This window comes from Balaenoptera borealis (assembly GCF_965194805.1).
Source record: "Balaenoptera borealis genome assembly, chromosome: 10".
Taxonomy (NCBI): domain Eukaryota; kingdom Metazoa; phylum Chordata; class Mammalia; order Artiodactyla; family Balaenopteridae; genus Balaenoptera; species Balaenoptera borealis.
The window spans coordinates 70072044-70083485 of NC_138874.1; positions in this window are offsets into that span (position 1 = coordinate 70072044).

Below are 11442 nucleotides of genomic sequence, written 5' to 3' on the forward strand. Positions count from 1 at the left end.
TTCATTACCTCTATCCGTTCTAGTCTTGGAGGTCCTGGGTATTTTCAAAAGCTCACCCAGCCTGAGAGCCGTTTGCGTGAAGCTGCGTGGATTGCTTCTTGGCAACAAATGTTGAAGCAGAGACTGCTAGAAAATCAGGTGTTAGGATTTTAGCAATACAGAAAGCAGACCCCAAAGAGTTTTAATCAGCTTCATTTATACAAAAATGTGCAATGTGCCATTAGATAATGCAAATGTGCCATTAGATAATGCAAATGTGTCATTAGATAAGGGCTACATGGCTTTGCATCAGGCCATAAGATCAAAAGTTTATGAATTTTTCTGAGATTCATACTCACTTCTCAATTCTAGGACTATTAAGGTCCTGCCCACCCCCCACCTCCACCCCCCCGGAAATGTCTGAAGGACTACATTTGTCCCAAGGGCTCAGCCTCCTCATTTTATGAACTATTTAGATAAGGAACAGCAAATATCTTTCAACTTGCCTGTCCGCTCCAATAGATTGGTGGTGGCTGCTCTAAAAGTTGGGTCTAGAAGGATTCTGAGTCCTAATTGGGCACAGAGGGGAAGAATGCCACGTTCAATTAGCAAAGCCCTTTCTGCCTGCTGGAGGGTGAGAGGTGGCACGTGCGTCACATGATTTGCTATCTTCCCACTGAACCACTCTAAATTCTGAAAGGGGTTTTAAAATCAGATAAATAGATCCAGCCCTCAAGTTCTTCTCAGGATAACAGGGCTGAAGAGCGGCAAGTACTCCCAGTCAACAGACGATGCCTTTGTTGAGGCAGATGTAAGCATCAGCGTGCCATACTAGCCAAGCACATGGGCTTGGACAAAGCCTGCTTCTGACACTTAACTGCTGGGTGGCAGTGGGCTAGTCATCTCAATGCTCTGAGCCACAGTATCTGTAAAAAGAAGATAATACCTATCTCACAGGGTAGTTGTGGTCACTAAATGACATCAGATTTTGAAGCATTAGATGCTTACCTTATAATTATCATTGGTGTAGAAACACAGGCAGGTCTCTAAACTTTGCCTTGGGTACAGAGAAGATCCCACAGAGAGGCCCTGTTCTGAATTGCAAGTGGTGCACGGCAGCCTTCAGTAGAAGAAGACAGAGGCCATTCAGCACAGAAGAGGACATTCTGCCCCTTTGGTTAGGGAAATCTGAACTAGGGGTTAGAAAAAAAATTAGGGTCAACATTCAAAACAACTTTCCTGAAATAAAGGAAGACTTGAATGTACTGACTGAAAGGAGAGTTGATACAGAGTGGTCAACACTGAGACAGATCCTAATAAATGAATGTTTGACTTTAAAGAAAAAAAATTCTAAGGGTATCCAGTGAAAAACCATCCCTTTAAAAGCCAAGTTAAAAAAATCCCCAAAACAAACAAATGAAAAATCACATAAAAATTCAAACCAAGAGGACTTCCAGAATGGCAAAATAAGACCTCTGAAAATATGCTCCTCCATTAAAGCAATGAAGATGCTGGCAAAAATTGTTGAAATCAACTTCTTCAGAGCTCTTGGAAAAAACCAAAGGTTTTCAACAATCTGAGTGTCATTTATTGAAGTGAAATGGCTGAATCATAATAAGAATAGCAAATTTTATGGTGTTTTAACTTGCCTTATTCCCATCCGCCTCTCAAGCTCCATTGTAGACTTGAAAACCAAAGGCCTCACAACCCTGGTAGCCGTGGAAACCAGCAGCCTGGCAGCCCCTGAAGAGGACAAAATGGTTTGGAACTTTCCAAAAAACCCCATCCCCAAAGAATTGTCACTATTTGATCTGACAGCTCCCTGGAAAAGCTCCCTTTTTAGGGATTACTTTTATTTGACATGGCTCAGAGCTTACTCTGTGCAAACAGCTCTAATCTGAGGACATTTGTCAAAAACAATCAGCGGCCTGGGGTGGCAATACCAGCTGGGGATAACAAGAAACTGATCAAAACGCTTAAAAGGAAAAACTGGGGAATGAGGTATTCATAGGGGCTTGGAAAAGCTGTGGCATATTCCCGGAATTCTAGAAGGCCGCATGAATGTGCTGTGTTGTACGTATGCCCAAGACCTGAATAGGGCTTAACCTCCAACTGACCTTGATGCACAGAGAAAGCAGGAAGTAAAGACGGAGGCAGAGTTGTAAGTGCAAGACTAGTATACTGAAAACCGTAAAACACCATTAAAAGAAATTAAAGAAGACATAAATAAATAGAAAGACTGCCTATGTTCATGGATTTGGATGGGTTAATATTGTTAAGACAGCAATACTTCCCAGCTGGTCTACAGATTCAGTGCAATCCCAATAAAAATCTCACCTGCCTTTTTCTTAGAAATTTGTAAGCTAATGCTAAAATTCATATGGGAATGCAAGGGACCCAGAATAGCCAATATAATCTTGAAACAGAAAAACAACGTTGCACACTTGCTTTTGCTAATTTCAAAACTTACTACAAAGCTATAATAATCAAGACAGTGTGGTACTGGAAATGGAATAGAATGAGGATCCAGAAACAAAACCCTCACATGTATGGTTAATTGATTTTTGCCAAGACAATTCAATGGGGAAAAAATGTCTTCAATAAATAATGCTGGGACAACTGGATGTCCACATGCAAAAGAATGAAGTTGGACCATTACCTCACACTATATACAAAAATTAACTCAAAATGGATCAAAATTCTAAATGTAAGAGCTATTAGAAGAAATTATAGGAGTAAATTTTCATGGCCTTGAACTTGGCAAAGGATTCTTACATATGACACCTAATGCAAGAGCAAGAAAACAAAAGCTAAGTAGACTGGATATCATCAAAATTAAAAACTTTTGCTTTTCAAAGAACCTTGTCAAGAAAGTCAAAAGATAATCCACAGAATAGGAGACAATATTTGCAAATCATAAATATGATAAGGGACTTGCATACAGAATATATAAACAATTTTACAACTCAACAGGAAATGACAAATAACCTAATGAAAACATAGGCAGAGGATTTGAATAAACATTTATCTAAAGAAGATATACACATGGCCAAAAAGCTCATGAAAAAATGTTCAACATCATTAATCAGTAGGTAAATGCAAATCAAAACCACAATAAGATACCACTATACACTGGCTAGGATGGCTTTAATAAAAGAGACAGATAATAATAAGTGTTTATGATGATGTGGAGAAACTGGAAACCTTATACATTGCTGGTGGGAATATAAAATGGTTCAGTCATTTTGGAAAACAGTTTGGCAGTTCCTAAAAAAGTGAAATGAAGAATTACCATATGACCAAGTAATTCCACTCCTAGGTATATATCCAAGAATTTGAAAATATATGCCCTCACAAAATCTCTTATCGGTATATCCATAACAGTATTACTCATAATAGCCAGAAAGTAGAAACAATCCAAATGTCCATCAACTGATGAATGGATAAACAACTGTGGTATTCCATTCCGGTAGTGGGAGAGAGAATTAACCAGGGAAACATGGCTAATTCACTAAGCTCACTAAAAGGAAGAAAGGACATGGGCTGACAATTCATAAGAAAACAAGTACAAAAGGCTTTTTATATGCAAAAAGCATCATGTGTTCAAAACCACTCATAGTAGGAAGACAAATTGAAATGTCAATTTATTACTTTACTCACCAGATTAGCAATGATGAAATTTTGAAAATTTACTGTGTTAGTGAGAGGGTTAGGAAACTGGTACTTTGCTTCTTTATTGATGAGAATGTCAGTTTGGGGGCAATTTGGCAAAATTTATCCCAGGTACCATTCCACATGCCCTTTGATCCATGCACTATATTTTAGGAGTCTATCCTATGACTGTACTGTATGAAGTCATATGAGGATGTTTATTGCAGCATATTTTCAATAACAAACAACCCCAAACATCCTAAATGTCCATTGAGCAGTGACTTGCATTTATCATATTACCCAACCACTGCATTCCTGGAAATTTATTAGGGAAATTAAAATTTAAGTCCACACACAAACTGCATTCAAATGTTCACAGCAGCTTTATTTATAATATTTCTATTGATGACTAATTCACATACAATTAAATGCACAAATCATAAGTTTTACAATTCATTATGTTTGGCAAATGCATGCACTCCTGTAATCCACTCTTTATAAGATTTAGAACATTGCTAACATCCCAGAAAGTTCCTTTGTTCCCCTTCCAGTTAATCTCTGCTACATCACAGCATCCCCAAATCCCAGGGCAATTAGTAGTCTGATTTCTTTCATCGTATATTAGTTTTCAACCATAATTCAAAAAGAGTCATGTGCCACAATGTTCATTGCAGCTCTATTTACAATAGCCAGGACATGGAAGCAACCTAAGTGTCCATCGACAGATGAATGGATAAAGAAGATGTGGCACATATATACAATGGAATATTACTCAGCCATAAAAAGAAACGAAATTGAGTTATTTGTAGTGAGGTGGATGGACCTAGAGTCTGTCATACAGAGGGAAGTAAGTCAGAAAAAGAAAAACAAATACCTTATGCTAACACATATATATGGAATCTAAAAAAAAAAAAAAAAAGGTTCTGAAGAACCTAGGAGCAGGGCAGGAATAAAGATGCAGACGTAGAGAATGAACTTGAGGACACGGGGAGGGGGAAGGGTAAGCTGGGACGAAGTGAGAGACTGGCATGGACTAATATATACACTACCAAATGTAAAATAGCTAGCTAGTGGGAAGCAGCCACATAACACAGGGAGATCAGCTCAGTGCTTTGTGACCGCCTAGAGGGGTGGGATAGGGAGGGTGGGAGGGAGATGCAAGAGGGAGGAAATATGGGGATATATGTATGCATATGGCTGATTCACTTTGTTGTACAGCAGAAACTAACACACCATTGTAAAGCAATTATACTTCAACAAAGATGTTTAAAAAAAAGTATATTAGTTTTCATACACATGGAATCACACACCGTATATTCCTTTATGTCTGGCTTCTTTTAGTCAGGAACATGTTTCTGAGATTCTTCTGTGTTGTAACGTTCATCAGTAGTTCATTTCCTTTTTATTGCCTGTTAGTGTTCCATTGTATGGATACACCACAATTTGTTTATTTATTCCTCTGTGGGTAGATGTTTGGATTGTTTCTCATTTTCTTCTTTTATGAATAAGGCTTCTGTGAACATTGTCTCTAAGTCTTTTTGTTAGAGATGAGTTTTCACTCCTTTTGAATAAAAACCTAAAAATGGAATTGCTGGATCATACAATAGGGAATATATTTAAATTTATAAGAAACAACCAACTCTTTTCAAAAGTCTTTGCATCGTTTACTTTTTCACTAGCAAAATAGATGAGCCTATTTGAAATTTTTGATGATTATGCAGTTTTTATGTGCGTATTGGCTATATTCCTTTGTGAAGTGTTTTCTCAAGACTTTTGCCCATTTTTAAATTGGGCTTTTTATTATTGAGTTGTAGAAATTCTTTTTCTCCAGCTTTATCAAGATATAATTGACGTATAACATTGTGTAAGTTGGAAGTATACAATTACGTATTGTAAAATGCTTATCACCATAGCATTAGTTAACACCTGTATCACATCACATAATTACCGTTTGTTTTGTTTTGAGAACATTTAAGATCTACTCTCTTATCGGCTTTCAAGTATATAATACAGCAATAAAACCACAATCACTCTGCCGTACATTAGATCTCCAGAGCTTATTCATCTTATAACTGGAAGTTTGTACTCTTTGACTAAGAGTTGTATGAATTCTTAAATATTCTGGCATCAAGTACCTTGTTTGGTATGCTTTGTGAATACTTTCTCCCAGTCTAACTGGGAGATGGATCATTTTTTAAAAAAAATTATTTATTTTATTTATTTATTTTTGGCTGTGTTGGGTCTTCATTGCTGCGCGCGGGCTTTCTCTAGTTGTGGCTTCTCTTGTTGCGGAGCACAGGCTCTAGGTGCGCGGGCTTCAGTAGTTGTGGCTTGTGGGCCCTAGAGCACAGGCTCAGTAGTTGTGGCGCACGAGCTTAGTTGCTCCGCAGCATGTGGGATCTTCCTGGACTAGGGATCAAACCCGTGTCTCCTGCATTGACAGGTGGATTCTTAACCACTGCGCCACCAGGGAAGTCCTTTATTCATTTTTTTACTGGCAAAGTTTAAAATTTTGGTAAGATTCAATTTATCAATGTTTTTCTATTGTAGTTACTGCTTTCTCTGTCTTGTCTAAGAAATATTTTCTTATCCTAAGGTGGTGAAGATATTCTGTCTATTCGAGAAGCTTTTAAGTTTATTTCTATGATTTATCTCTAATTTTTTTTTACCAGATGCACATCACATTTAATATTTAAAAAATAACTAATTAAAGAAAAACATGTAGGAGTCAGTAGGAACATCAGTGGCCTTGAAGTCCAAGGTTTATCTTTATTGTGTCCAGCCAGGTGGCCTTGGGCATTTCCCTCCCCAGGGAACAAAGTGGGCTAAGGAGGTGAGTGCAACAGTGACCCACTGAAGGTCAGTACAGGTAAGTGTTTTTTTTTTTTTTTAACATCTTTATTGGAGTATAATTGCTTTACAATGGTGTGTTAGTTTCTGCTGTATAACAAAGTGAATCAGCTATACGTATACATATATCCCCATATCCCCTCCATCTTGCATCTCCCTCCCACCCTCCCTATCCCACCCCTCTAGGTGGTCACAAAGCACCGAGCTGATCTTGTGCTATTCGGCTGCTTCCCACTAGCTATCTATTTTACATTTGGTAGTGTATATATGTCCATGCCACTCTCTCACTTCGTCCCAGCTTACCCTTCACCCTCCCTGTGTCCTCAAGTCCATTCTCTACGTCTGCATCTTTATTCCTGTCCTGCTCCTAGGATCTTCATAACCAAGTGTTTTTGAAATCTAATTGGAGAAGCTTACTGCTCCACAGTGAGGACACTCCAGAAAGCTGATATATAAGAAAACGTGGAACTCCCTGTACCCAGTGCTGACGAGGGCCAGGGATCCCCCTCCATGGCGCCTCAGCCCTCTCTGCCTGGGCAGTGGGTGTCCACCCCTTTCTGCTAATTCGAGTCTAGGCCAGCTTGGGGCTCCCTGCTGCATCCATGCAAGGCTGGGCTCTGCCTGCTTGTGCAAGGGTGGTATTTGCTCTCTGGGGGGCAGAGGAGGCTTTACAATTCACATATGGTCACACAGGGAGCTGGGGAGGAGGGCAGAGCAGTGACTTCACCTAAGGTGTGGAAATGTCTGCCCCCGCTGGTGTGTTCCTTCAGAACACAGATCTAGGAATGGGAACAGAGGAATAAAGGCAGCCTAGGAAGGGGAGGAGGGGCTGAAACGAAGGGCAACATGGGGCAATGGGCCCCAGTCAGACTGGCACAGGGAGACCCAGGGAACACGGCAGAGTCTGGCGTTTGTGGTGAGTCAGTTCACCCTAGGTTAGGCAGTGATGGCCTATGTCCCACCAGGCCAGGGGCAGAGCTTAGATGACTGACTTCTGTTTCAATTAGGATCAATTTATGACAGGGTGGGATGGAGGTGAGGGAGGGGAAACTTATCTGTGAGGAGCTGCAAACAGCAGACACAGGGGCAGTGGGATAGGGCAGTCATGGCTCACCCATGGCTAATCTGGTCACTCTGGCAGCAAGGCATTCTGGGAGTAAGAGAAATACTGAATTCTGGAGAGGAAGGCTTGGCTGTAAAGCTGTGGTCCTGGGTCGGAGCTGACTGGCCCAGACAGAGTGAGGTGAGCGTGTCCAGTCAAATCTGAGTGTCAGGCACCCCCAGGTTTTGGGTTTTGGAGACGCTGATGGGAGTCTAACTCCAGAGCACATCACAGAGGTGGTGTAATCCCTAATCTACAAGCTGGTAGCCCCAGAATTCCATCACAGCACAGCCCCAGGGCCAGGCCCAGAGCCAGGAGCAGGCTGGCAGGGGAACAAAGGTATCCCAGGCCACCGGGGTATCAGACAGGTCCACTTCAGCCCAATCCCATGAGGGAACCTGGACACCTACTCGGGGCCATGGAAGTCCCCAGAACCTCACACTCAGGCTCAGGGCTCACAGAGCTATTTCAGAATTTATGGGCTGATGGTGAGAGCTATGGAAATCAGCATCCGCTCCTCACTACGGGGGGCAGAGACGCAGTGGCCTGGGGCTACATCACAACTACATAGAAAGATTTCACTTCCCAGGATCAGGGCAGAGAGTGTCCAAGCTCAGCTTCCTCCTTGGGAATTATCTCCAGGACCACAAAGCACTAGGCAGGAAGGGTGGTGGGAGTTGCTGTCGGTAGCTGCAATAGCTTCAGCTCTGGGCTCCCCTCCTCCAGACTCATGCAGGCACGCTCACCTTTGTAGCGCTGCCGGAAATCTTACTAAGATCCATCCCAGATGCCCCTTGCCTGAGCCCTGAAAGGCTCCGGTTGCCCTGGAAATAGTTTGAGCTTCTCAGCCTGATACCTCCCTGACTTGGCCGCTGACATTTTTATCTTTTGACTTTCCCACCATTCCTGCAGTCTGATAGAGACCAGACTTCTTGGATGTTTGCATTCCTCCCTCTGCCTGGAATGTTCTTCCCTGTCCTGTCTAACTGATAAGCACTGAGTCATCCTTTGAGACCCTGCTCAAGCATCGCCTTCTTTACAAAGACGTACCTGGCCAGCTCCAACCTGGTTGCAGTTAGAATGCTTGGCCGTAGTAACAGACAACGTAAGGTGTTGACCACAGATCTATTCCTCCTTTTGTTTCTTACCAAAGTATCCTGATTTTGTCCAAGTAGTCAACCCTCAGCAAAATGACCCCCTGCTCAAGGAGAAAGTAGAAAAAGTCCGGGCCCAGCATGCTAGCCCTGTCCCCCTGGTGGCAAGAAGCCAACACTGGTGGGCGTGTGCTCGGTTCTGGCTACTGCCCGAGTGCCCCATGGGATGGTGGTCAAAGGGGCTCAATCAGGGATTGATTCTGCTGGGCTTGTTTGTCACTGCAGTGTCAGAATCTGAAACAGGGCCTGGTGCCAAGTAGCTGCCAAAAGAGTTGCAAGAAGCTGCCTTCCCCGTTAGATCCTTTTCAGGACTGTTTTCATTGGGTTGGCTGAGCAGGCATCCCTCCTCGGGGGAGTTCAAAAGGCCCAGAGTGTCTTCTCAGAATCAGAGACGATGAAGGACTGGCTCAGGCTCGATGGCTATTGGGTCTTCTGTCCTCCCAAAGTCCATGCTCTTGTTTGTTGTTGTTTGTTCAAAAATATTCACAGAATGCCGTCTATGTACCAGCCACTGCATGTTCACAAATGAACAAAACCAAGTTACTGCCCTCAAGGGGCTCGCTCACAGCTTTTTGGAAGGAGACACATAAACAGATAATTATCCTATGATGTCATAAAGGCAGTGATTCTATGCAATAGAGAGACTTCTTGGTTGTTAACAAGAACATTCTCTCTGGATAGTATAAGCAGAAAATGAATTTATGAAAGGTCATTTGATAGCTCACAGAATCCAGTACCCAATGAAAACGATGTCTCAATCACGTAGTAGGACAAACTCTGAACTCAGTTGACCAGAGCAGCTTCTGCCCTTCCCCACCAGGCATTGCAATGGAAGAAAATGAATCCAGTTTCAGAGAATGAGAAACCTTGGATCTGAGGATATCGAGGAAGTCCATGAATATATAATGTATCATAGAGAGTTAGAAAACAAAACAACATTTTTCGTTATAGAACCACGAGCAGGGCACACATACCCTCTCATTTTCCTTCTTTGCTGAAATCAAACTGACCAGACCTCCAATTGCAAAAGTATTGTACCTTAGGAAAGGGTCTGTTTCATCAGAAGTACCCCAAAGCTTATTCCAGCAAAAATGATTTGGAGGTAGAGGACACTATCAGTGTCCTGGCCAGGTTCCTTTGCCAGTCGGTGCCCCTTTCCTCAGTGGCCACAAGAGTCAGCTAGTAACACCTAGCTGGCCCCTTCTCTGGAGAATGCCCTCAGCTAGACAGGAGCCATCTCACAGGGAGGCCACATGACCCCCCAAGCTGCTCTAGCTGTGACCCCGGCAGGAGAGAGCATCTCTCCAATCTGAGGAGACCTGCTGCTTCCACCCTGTGGGGATGGGGGGAACTCCATCGGGAGTGACAATGAACTGCACGGTTCTGCTAAACAGATTTCCTTGCTGGGCACAGAGTTGGACACCACCATGTTTCCTAGGCCGTCTCCTTGGCTGTAGCTTTCTTGAGGTTCCTGCTTGGACATGTCAAGCCAGTTTTGGGGTGGGCCGCAAGGGAGTCCTTTGCCCAGAGAACCAGCATTCCAAAGGATTGCAGGGTAGAGGGATCCTCTAAGTCCTTTCTAAAGGGCTTTAGCTGAAAGTGACTCAGTGACTCAGCACTGGAAGAAAGTCCAGGGGGGAACTTGAACAAAAAAAGAAAAAAGAATCATTACCACCCGAGAGCCTCGCCCGAGGCCTAACAGACAGCCCTGAAACCCAGCAGTAAGGATTGAGGCCTGGCCCTGCAGGGGTCCCTTAGACCCTGCTCCGGCCCTACAGACAGCAGCCAAGCACATGGGGCAGTTGTGCTGCATGAGTTGTTCAATATTTTAAATTACTTGTTCAGAGTTTAAGAGAATGGCCACCAAATTCTTTGACATTTGTCCCATTGACAGATGGGGACTGTGTTTCCTTCCCTTGAAGCTGGGCTGGATTGTGATGACTTTGACCAATAGGGCATGACAGAAGTGATCTGCGTGAGGTTTTGTCACAGAAGGAAATGCAGCCCTGAGCCGCCACATAAGGGCTTCCACTACCCTGGGGCCCAATCCTGGTGAGGTCACATGTAGGAGTGCTAGGGGACAGTCCCAGCTGAGCCCAGCCTTCCAGCCATCTCACCAGCACCCAGCATGTGAGTGAAGAAGCCTCCAGATGATTCCAGCATCTGCCCTAGAGTTCTCTTGACATTTGGGTCTTCTTGACAGAGTCTCCAGACTTGCTGGAGCAGAGACAAGTTATCCGCACTGGGCAACAGGTCTGAATTCCTGACCTACAGAACCCAGGAGCATCATAAAATGATAGTTTTCTACCACTACCTTTGAGGTGGTTTGAAAACAGCAACTGCAGCAGGGTTTCCACCCCTGCAGTTAAAGGTAAGGAATCTGAGGCTCAGACACACACACACACACACACACACACACACACACACACACACAAAGTGATTAGGTCAGAGTCACAAGAGCCAGTGCAGCGCAGAGCCAGAATCTACCTCTCCTCTGTGTGAGCTCAAAGCCCCACTGATCTGCCTCACTCTTTGCTCCCAGGTATTTCCTCCCCAAAGCTGCATATTAATCTGCCCTTTAATAAAGCATCATTGTTATGTGATGACCTGCATGGGGAAAGCCTGGTCCTGCCCTACAGACCCCTGGCAGGCGCTGTGATGAGATGCTTGTAAATGAATTGAAGTCCCACCAATGTGGCGTGACAC